We start from the raw sequence: 11409 nt of genomic DNA, 5'->3' as shown, positions 1-11409 counted from the left end.
GCAAGAATTCAGAAATTCTTTAAGTGGCCAAACTAAATCCTGATACAAAAGGAAAGCATAGTTGGGAGATGCAAGACGGAAAAGAAGAGCTCTGATCCCTGACTTCTGCTCTGTTGGTTTTAAATAGCAGTTGAAGTTATAAAGGTCCATTCTCAGGGATTCACTTGTATAGTTCTCTTGTTCAGCTCCTTTAACTTGGAATATAAAAGTTGCTTCAAATTGCTCACTGTATTTTTGCCAAACTTTTATGTGAAGAATTGGGTGGCAGGTGTTTCATTCTGTAGTCATTCTTAGAAGGGTTTGTTCCCATGTTTGAAAAGAGTCAGTTGTGTGCTTCCCCCTCCCCCGATCTCTCATTGCAGCCTTGCCTGAAATCTATTCTTCTGGGGTACAGTGGAATGTTAACCCATTTATAATTGCAGCGATCATTCATTTCTGTCTCTCGCTTGCTCGCTTGCACCCTCTCTCAGTTCCCCTCTGTTTCATTCGTGTGCCAAGCACATCAGAGCTACATTCTTGGCAAAGATTGTTTTTTTTTCCTTTTTTTTTTCCTTTGCTTCTTTGCTTGTAACAGTAAGAAAAGATCTCACTCTATTCTCAAGACAAATAAAGCCTAATATAAAAGAAGGAAGAACTTCTCCACAACAATAACTGATATATAAACATCAACTTTCATCACACTCACATTGGTAACTCCAGACAGTATTAATTTGGAGGGCAGAAACTGCTTCCCTCCACAGAAATAAATCAATCGAGTGTCTACAAATATGACCCTTGCAAGCACTCCCCTGGATAGTCATTATTAGCCCCTTTCACTTTAGATGATTACTTTCAAATTTAAGGATAAATGTTGAATATCTTGACTGTAGTAAAAATACAATGACTTTAAGACACATTTGTAGCTTTCAATATCAAGTTCCAGACTTCTATATTTTCATAGTCCACTCTGCTGCCACATCTCATTTTAACACTATACTTCTGAAAATCTAGCACAGCACCTGGAATTGAATAGGGCTTCAATGAATTGTGTGTATTCATATGCTCAAAGACACAAAAGTGAACCTGTAGGAGGGAAATTTCTTTAACAAAAACCAAGTCTCGTGTATTCATTAAATTTAGAGAAGATAAGAAAATGGGAGAAAAAGCTATTTTTGGGGTTCTCTAAGTTTAACTTATATAAGGGGAAGGAATTTAATGAATACAAAGTTTAAGAACATAGTTGCACTTTCCATCCTTTTTCCTTACCTCTCTCATCCCCACCATTTCGCCTTCTTATCTTGCTTTTTTGTTTGTTTTAGTTTTTACAATGACATACTTTCAAATTACTTTTTAGTCACAAACTTAACCCTCCACTAAATCAATATTTCAGTAAGTACTAAGTGTGAAAACTACTGTTCCTCAAGAGTATAGACAATGGTTTTAAACAATAAATGTCAAAGTGCACGTTTCACTCATATGCATTACATTTTATTCTGTATATTAGTTATAAATCAGGAAAAATATATTTCTCTTTTCAGAACTGGCTTATTTTGCTATTTCTGCTGATCTGAAGTTGCATTCATTGCATATTGAAGACAGAATTTCATCTTTTCATGGCAGGAGAATATTTCATTATATATTACAGTCTCTTCATTTTCTAATTCAGTCATCAGCAAATGAATTTGCGGATTTACTCCATACATAGCTATTGTGAGTTCAACTGCTTTAAACACAAGGATGCAGGTGACTCTTCCATATGCATATTTCATTTTCTTTGGTAGATTTCCAGGAATGGGTTGATTGTGCACATGATTAATCCATTTCAGATCTCTGAGTAAACTCCATAGTATCTTCAATAATAGTTCTACTAGTGGATTAATGTACCGTTCTGCCCACATCCTTACCAGCATTTGTTATTTTTTTCAGTTGGAGATGATAGTTGTGCTAACTGACGTGAGGTTGAACCTCGTTGTCATTTTATTTTAGTAGTCCTGAACAGCTTTGTTTGTGTCTTCTGGTCATCTTATTTTATCCTTTGGAAACACCTGTTCATATCTTTAGCTCATTTCTGGGACTTTTTTGTGTGCCATCTTTCATTTTATTAAATTGCCTATATATTCAGGGAGGGAAGGATGGGATAAAATTCCACAAACTCAAAAGTGATTTTCACCAGAGTCAGAAGACTTACTTACATTATGACCTGTGACCATCTAAACTTATTTTTCTGGAGATTTGTTTCTGATAGGTGTGTTTTTTCTAGGCTATAAAAATGTTGCTGATGTTTCTTTACATTCATATACAATAATTTGGAATCATCTAAACATGTAAAACTCAATGGTAATGATTCCATATATATGATATTATAGAAAAGCAAAATTAGGAAGACAGTAAAAAATAAGTGCTTGTCAGGAGCTAATGGAAAGGGAATATGACTAGGAAGAACACGGAGAATATTGAAAACAGTGAAATTGTTCTCTAAGAAACTATGATGAATAATATCATACTGATACTATAATGTTAAATATACATTGTGGTCTATTTCATCAAAGCCAACAGAATATTTGAGCCAACAGTGAATAGTAACAAAGTGCATATCATGTGAAAATGACGTGTGAATATAGGTCCATCAGTCACCACTAGTACATTATCAGGGTGCATGAAGTTGATTGGAGGAGGCAACAACTGTGTGGAACCAAGTGTATTAGGGAACTCTATTTTCTGATCATTTTTGCTGTAAAGCCAATGCTATTTTTTCCCTAAGTCCATTAAAAAGTTAGGTATAATGTGAAATAATGTACTATACAATGGTGAACTATGCTGGCTCCCCAAAAAACAATGTGAATTTGTGGTGCCACTGGATTGCAACATTTGCTGTAACTTTAAAGACTAAAAGCAAAAGGGTGAAATTCGTCTGCAGAAGGGAGACCTTGATTTACTTTATCTACACAAACACATAGGAGAAAAATGCAGGATCAAAAACAAGATAATAGACATTCAACCTTTTTTCACACAGTATCTAAAATAATCACCCAACCCAAATAATGACACAAAACAATAATTATAATAAAGTTAAACTTCAATATACAGCAAAACAGAAGCAGGTAATACGTCACAGAAATAGATACTAGAGCTATCTTCTTTTTACAGCCTTGTTTATTAATATTACTTGTATTTCTGGGTTGGTATGATGGCCTCTTAGGCCAGTTCTTCAACTGCGGCTCCAGCATCGCAAAGGAGCATTAGTTTGTATTCCTGGCTGTTCCATTTCTGATCCAACTCTGCTTATAACCTGGAACAGCAGCAGAGGATAGATCATGTCCCTGGGCCGTTGTACTGATGTGGAACACTGAGAAAGAAACTCCTGGGCCATAGAAAACATTCCTTTCTATTAGGAATAAATCAAAAATAGCACTTGCATTTTATATATTCAACATCACTGTGCTTAACCTTAGAATTTCCAAACAAGCTACTCATAGTATATGAATTACCGTATATACTCTCTTTGAAAGAAAAAAGTCATTTAAGGAAGTAGTTTAAATTTACTTTCCAATTTAACTTAAAAATTGATTTAAAAAATCTTTTTTTTTTTAACAGATGCAATGTGATTTGTAAATACAGTTCGAAGAGCATAATGGTGTCCCCTTTCTCCCTTTTCCCTAATTTTGTTCTTCTTTTCTCTCTGTTGTTTTTTAACTTTGAGATAACATATTTTAGATTTACACTCACAATGAAAGCCTAATACTTCATTTTTCAGGTATTAGAATGCTATGCTATGTAGATGCTCATAGCATAGCTAGATGGGTAAGTCAAAAAGCCAATGGCATCTTTGATTTTCATTTAAGGAGGTTGGATTGCAAGAGGTGACTAAAGTATGATTACATCATCAAATCACCTCAAAATGTTCAAAAAAACCATTTTCTTAAATGTCACACAATGACCAAAAAGAAAATTCATCTGTTATCTTCCTTTGTTTAAAGATAAGATTTATTATGAGAAATAAATAGTTTTGTGTCCCTTGTTGCTTTAAGCTTTCCATAAGCAGAATGAGCTGGAAGGGAAGATGGTATCAGCCACTGGTAGCGCAACCATACACAGTGACCCAGCTCTGGTTGCCTTCAAATCACAATGACAGGTCTCTCTAATCTCCATAGTAGATACCTCCCAATTTGGAGATCACTTTGTCTGTAGGTAGCAAGAGTGTACTGTTTACTTTGAAATCTTGGCATTCAGTCAGGTTCCCAGGGGCACGTTAGTGATCAGCATATCCAGTAAAAATAGAAATTTTTACCTAATAAAACACTAAGACTTTCCATGCCTTGGGGAGAATAACACCCCTGCCCTTTCTAATTGTCAGTCCACATTCCAAATGCAAAATGGAATCATTTTTGTTTTCAGTGTGATGCTAATTTATTAGCTATGGTGCAAATATTGACTGTGGTAATGGGACTTCAAAAAGAATGTCTGCTTGAGGGAGAACAGGAAATCAGTTGGGAAGTGAACATAATCCAGTAGGTTCTGCAGACCAAGTAAGCAAACTAGCAATTCATCTGTTACTTTGCTCCTCATTCATTATTTTTTTCTGTTACTGACATACTATATTCCAGGTACTCCTTAGATTTTAGAGGCAAACACTGTTTTAAAAATTACTTGTTTCATCACAGAAATCACAATCAAATCAAGTACAAAGACATAAATAAGACATTAAGCAAGGTTGTGTTTTGTTTTTGTTTTTAACCTTCAAAACAGAAGCATGCACTTGGTACAAAGAGAATTGTAAGAAAAAACTATTGCCAGGGTGAAACTGTCAGAAAAAGCATAAAAGTAGAAAAAGTTTTAAAACTAATGACTCTTAAAAGATGACTTGCACATTTATTTCAGTAAGACCTCAGGTCTTCCAAAGCATGATTAAAGACAAATATGCTACAACAAAATCTCTAGTTGGAATGAAAACATTTCAAAAGGCTACCAGATTTTACTATTGGTGGTTTTTATGCTTTATTTTTCATTACTGATGGTTTATTCGTGGTTTATTTTATGATTTAGTTGGAATGGTAATTGGTAACTTGTTGCATATTGTACAGTATGTGTAGAATTTTCCTTCTGCATTTACGTTTGCATCACCAGTACATACAATACACCACATAAGGTTGCATACAAAAATAATGTGTAAGACAACCTTTTACATTGGATGCCAGAATGTGTCTGATTAGAAAAAAAAATGGACTAAACACATCCTATGAAAGACCCAGAAGTAATGTCACACACACACACACACACACACACACACACCTATAGCAGGTTATAAAAGCAACTGCATAGTGTATAGCAATGGCAATGATTTCTTGGGGATGATTGGGCTTTTCAACTAAAAGTTTATGATAACAGGAGCTAAGTATTATCCAATATCTTGATATAGCTGCAGGATTTTATAAACCCCATTTCAATTTCTAACTACAGAAAGCTGATATATATTTACCAGATAATTCTAATATTATTGTTGTTTTAATCACAGATCAAACAGGACAACAGTAAAATCTCCATCTAAAATCCAACTGCAGCCCAGAGAGTGAATTGTTATAACATTACAAATTTGAAATTGCATTTTTTTTCTTTTTTAAAAAATTTGTTTATTTTTATCATTATCATTTCATGATACAGTTCCATAGGCCCCTGGAATTTCCCTTTGCTCCTCCACAACCCCCCACCACTGAATTCCCCCATATCATTATTAAAGTATAGTTCTTCATACACAGCCATATGTCCACTATTGTGGGCATGGGCAATCACAGAGAATCCATCACCCTATTGTCTAGATATAGTAAACAGTTTCATTGGGAGTCCATCTTTAGTCTGAAAGTAAAGATGCATACTGCATCGTTGCCTCACATCTGGATATGTTAGTCTCCATTTCACAGTTACTATACATCCCCTTAAATGAAAAGCCACAATTCAAAATCAACAGCAGGTGCTTGCTTCGGCAGCACATATACTAAAATTGGAACATTACAGAGAAGATTAGCATGGCCCCTGCATAAGGATGACCCACAAATTTGTGAGGCATTCCATATTTTTATTGATGCTAAGATTCTCAAAAACATCCTAGCCAATAAAATTCAAAAAAACATCAGACAGATCATTCATCCAGACCAAGTGGGATTCATCCCTGGTATGTAAGGATGGTTCAACATTCAGAAATCCATTAATGTGATACACCACATTCAAACTGAAGAACAAAAATCATATAATAGTATCAATTGTCGCAGAAAAAGCTTTTGGAAAAATCCAACACCACTTCATGCTATAAAAACCCTAACCAGGGTAAGCATAGAAGGAACAATCCACAACATAATCAAAGCAATATATGAAATACCCAATGCCAGCATCATACTGAATGGAGAAAAACTGGAACCCTTCCCACTGAAATCTGGAACAAGACAAGGATGTCCACTATCACCACTGCTATTCAACATAGCCCTAGAGGTACTCACAGAGGCAATAAGACAAGACAAAGAAATTAAAGGAATTCAAATGGGAAATGAAGAAGCCAAGCTTTCACTACTCACAGATTACATGATCCTTTACAAGAACCAAGAGATTCAATACAGAGACTGCTAGAACTTATATGAGATTTTGGTAGAGTGGCAGGGTACAAAATAAATGAACAAGAAACAACAGCCACAGTGTATGCAAACAGCCCCAAGATGGAAAAAGATCTAACCAGCAGAATACCATTCAAAATAACAGAGAAGAATATGAAGTATCTAGGAATAAACCTCACCAAAAACATAGGAGACCTCTTGGAAGAAAACTACAGTAAGCTTAGAAAAGAAATTGAGGAATACCTCAAAAGATGGAATAACATCCCATGCTTCTGGATAGGTAAAATTAATATCGTCAAGATGTCTATACTACCAAAAGCAGTATACACATTCAACGCAATCCCAATCAAAGTACCCAAAACATTCTTCATAGAACTCGAAAAAATGATACATAAAAAATGATACATAGGTTCATCTGGAAACACAAAAAATCACAAATAGCTAGAACCATCCTGAAGAATAGGAAATTAACAGGAGGAATCACAGTTCTGGACCTCTGGACATACTATAGGGTGGTGGTTATCAAAACAGCCTGGTACTGGCACATAGATAGAGAGGAGGATCAATGGAGCAGAATAGAAACAAAAGATGGGAACCCACGCAGATACAACCAAATAATATTTGACAAAAAAACCAATGACAGTCCAAGCAAATGGGAAGGCCTTTTCAGTAAATGTTGTTGGGACAACTGGCTGATAGCCTGCAGAAACAAAAAGATAGACCCACATCTATCACCATACACTAAGATAAAATCTAAATGGATAAAAGACCTAAACCTACATCCAGAAACCTTCAAACTTCTGGGAAAAAATATAGGAAATACCCTGCAAGAGCTAGGTGTAGGCCCTGACTCTCTAAATAGAACACCAAAAGCAATAGCAATCAAGACCAAAATAAACAAATGGGACTACATCAAACTAAGAAGCTTCTGCACAGCAAGGGAAACAAAGTAAAAAAGCAACCCACAGAATGGGAGAAAATCTTTGCACACTACATAGGTGATAGGGGGCTAATCTCCAGGATATATAAAGATCTCCAGTGAAACCAAAACAAACCACTCAAAAAATAGGCATGGGAAATGGGCAGACATTTCACAAAGGAACAAGTCGAAATGGCAAACAAACATATGAAAAAATGCTCAAGTTCCCTGGCAATAAGGGAAATCCAAATTAAAGCATCAATGAGTTACCAGCTAATGCCAGTAAGAATGGCTCATATACAAAAAAAAAAAAAACAACACTTGCTGGCTAGGATGTGGGGAAAAGGGAACCCTTCTCCAGTGCTGGTGGCAATGCAGATTGGTGCAGCCTATATGGAAATCAGTATGGAGAACACTCAAACAACTGAAAATCTGCATACCATACGATCCAGCAATAGCACTCCTAGGAATATATCCAAAACACCTGCTACACGAGAAACCTACATGCACTCCCATGTTCATAGCAGCACAATCAATAATTGCAAAAACTTGGAAGCAATTGAAATGCCCATCAACAGAAGACTGGATAAGAAAGCGGTGGTTTATTTATTCCATAGAATACTACTCAGCTATTAAAAAAAAATGCGGTTCTTTGTGGCCAAATGGGCCCAACTGGAAACCATTATGCTAAGGGAAATGAGCGAATCCCAAAAGGTTAGATGCCGTATGTTTGCCTTAATTTAAGTTGAAATACTGTCAATCTGAAAAATGGTACCTGTAAAGTGTAATATTATTACAACCTCTAATAACCTGTATCTCATGCAACAACATATTGTGATGTAATCAATAAACCAACAATCAATGTGAGGCAGACTACTTATGATCTGCATCAAAGAACTGTAAAACCTAATGCACTTTTAAGACCAGAAGCTTCTCTGTGACGGGGAGGGAGAACAGAGAAATCTTCCATCTCCCTAGAATGTGTGAGGCAGAAGTAAAGCATAATCTATGAAGAGTATAGCAGGTAACTTATAGACAACAGATGCGATTCAGCATTAGACAATAGTAAAACCACAAAGACATAGGGGGTATCAAGAGTGATCCTGACAACCTCTTAACAGGAGGTCATATGCACAGAGTAAGCACTACATCCCAGAGTGGAGCAGGTGGACAGGAGGAGACTTTTATCCCAACACTGGAAACTCCTGGATCCTCACCAAGGACTATCAGTATGGGCACCAAGGACTACATCCCAACTGCCAAGGAGACCACAGGGAATTGGAGTGCCTTGGGAGGCTAAGTACTCTGAGGTCATCCACTCCCATTTGACTCTCCTACATGGGATAGAAGAAATCCAAATCCTTCCTAGCAGAGCCCAATGTCACCGGAACAACAGCCAGGAGCCCTGAGCGGTCTACAGAAATAGAAGAACAATGAACTCCTTTCGAGACTAGGGAGAGCAGCTTTCTCTGGTCCTTACTTAGTTCCAACTTTGAATCCCCACCCTCTCTTGCAATGACCACCAGGGTTGCCTCGGAGCACCCCCCCCAAAAACAAGCAAAAACCAAAAAAATATTAGAATGGACAGAGAACAACAAGGAAAGCTTTGAACTAGACAGGAAACAATCAGTGGGTACTCACACATACCTCAATAAATAGGACACGAAAATAAATTACTCCTAACTAGGGTATGGGGGAATTTCTCTGCACACCCTTCCCAACAGGTTCTATGCCTCAACTGGTGCCATATGCTTTGTTAAAGCTATAAGCCAGTTTAAACTATCCTAAAATCTGCCAAATTCAGTAAAAATTATGCTTCAACAGAGTAAACAGCTAAATACCAAAATGAAAATAGACATGAGAGAGCTGAATAGTATGCTATAGCCATTTTAAGGTAGATAGAAGCCAGTTGTATACAAACTATAATTGAAATGTTAATGAAGTAGTCACAGGATGTGGTTAAGAACTCACATTTTCTAACATATCAGTCACTCAATACAATGTTAATTAACCCCTTAACGTTGGAAACTGTTGTTGATGTTATGTTATGGCTTTTAATTGGTCAGAACTATATTCTGCCAGCTATGTCTTCAGACCAGAGTTGGTCTCCCCATGAAACTGTTGAATTGAGCTGGACAATAAGATGCTGGACTCTATGCATGGCACATGCTTGCAATGAAAGAAACAAGACTGGATTGAACTCTAATACTGCAATAAGGTGGAGCAATCCACCATGGAAGGAGGGCACGGGGAGGGGATGGGGGAACAGCAGAGCTTATGAAACAATGTTATAAAATGAAATGCAATAAAAAAAATCAATAACAGGAAGAAAAATAGAAATTTACAGTGCCAAGAAGTTAGACAACAGTTTGCTAGATATGAGAGTCTTCATTACACAGCTATTATACATCCCCTTAAATGAAAAGCAAGAAAACAAAATTAACAACAGGAAGAAAAGAGAAATTAACAACACCATGAACCCCAGGATCTATCTGAAACTTCTTCAAACAGCATCTCTCTGAGGAATCAGAGTCACATTCAAAACATTTGAGATTCCCTTTTGGCCCATGATGCTAGCAACATTAAGATATCATTCCTTCTTCCATAATCATTAATCATGGTAAAAATTGGTATTATCTGTCTAAAACTTTTCACTATAGTTTTAGCCAAATCTGCCAGAATCTGGGGTTCCAGAATGTATAGCCTCTCTGATCAATTCATAAGCAATCAACAATCTTTGTGAACCTGTTTTCACCATCTTTCTCTTCATCAGTGTCTAAATTTCGGTGCAGGGATACCCTAGCAACATTCAATTCACTCCATGCCAGCACACTTGAATACCTATGCCCCTTTAGGGTTCACACATGACAGCTTAGTGTGTCAACTGTCAGATTTTCTCTAGCAGGGAATGGCACTCTGTTGAATCCAGATTACAAACACTTTCAATGACACGTGTTTTGAGAAAGCAACTTTCCCTCCTAACGTCACAGATCAATACCAGTGACTTGGAATCAACAAGGGTTTTTGCAGTTTGATCTACATTTGCCACCATTAGAAATGATGAATTTAAAGATGGTTACATTACACTGCATCAGATTAAGATAGCTTGTTCCCTCTTGCTGATGTACCCCAGCTGTGATCATTATCACACTGAAGTTTGTAGTCATTCTGGTCTTTTCCAGGGACAACTTGGGGGGAACTTTAAGGAAACTACTGTCGTGTTGGAAATCTGTCATCTATCACTGTAGTTTGTCTCCTACGGTATCAGTAAGAGCACAATCATCAGCCAAGTCCTTCATGGAGACACTAACAGCTAACTCCAACATGAATGAGGTTTATTTGGGTCATTCTGTTCTTCATTACAAAGGTTGTGAATCAGCTGATCTATGAGCGCTGCCATTCCTTACCTAGAAACAAATAGGATTGGGAGTGCTTTGGGGACAGGCATGAGGGACACACAGCAATGTGATCCAGACTTCAGCAGCTCCAGCATCTGTTTTCTATTCTTAAGAACCCTTAAATGCTATCTACTTTAAGGATTAGTTATGTACAAGTCTTTATGACTCAAGCTTATGGGCTATACATTAATAGTTTAATGACACCAAAGGGCTTAAATAGAAAAGAAATTGACTGGAAAGTTGCAAGGAACCCATTTAACTGGCAAAAATTTGGATTAACTGACCTGCAAACCCAAGAGGAACCAAAAGCACTATAGCCAGTCACTCCTTGGAAATATAACACTGGTTTTTTTGTTGTTGTTGTTGTTTTTTTAGGAACAATCTAATTTTACTCTGGACTTCATAGACATTAAATGACTCACCTGAGATCACACAGCAATAAAGTACCACTAACAACACTGATAATAAAGGTGTTATTTTTTAAAATCCCTGTTAAGGACAATTGTTAGTAGTT

The 11409-nt window shown here is 36.7% G+C and overlaps 1 non-coding gene across 1 annotated transcript; it reads left to right on the top strand.

Moving 5' to 3' along the window:
* Positions 1 to 5944: 5944 nt before the first annotated feature.
* Positions 5945 to 6051, top strand: LOC121155388. The gene has a single exon (XR_005883649.1). It is a non-coding gene; the product is annotated as a U6 spliceosomal RNA (small nuclear RNA).
* The last annotated feature ends 5358 nt before the right edge of the window (positions 6052 to 11409 follow it).

Source organism: Ochotona curzoniae, unplaced genomic scaffold, assembly GCF_017591425.1.
Source record: "Ochotona curzoniae isolate NIBS_2020 unplaced genomic scaffold, NIBS_Ocur_1.0 contig_291, whole genome shotgun sequence".
NCBI classification, from domain to species: domain Eukaryota; kingdom Metazoa; phylum Chordata; class Mammalia; order Lagomorpha; family Ochotonidae; genus Ochotona; species Ochotona curzoniae.
This window is presented reverse-complemented; position numbering and strand designations above follow the sequence as displayed.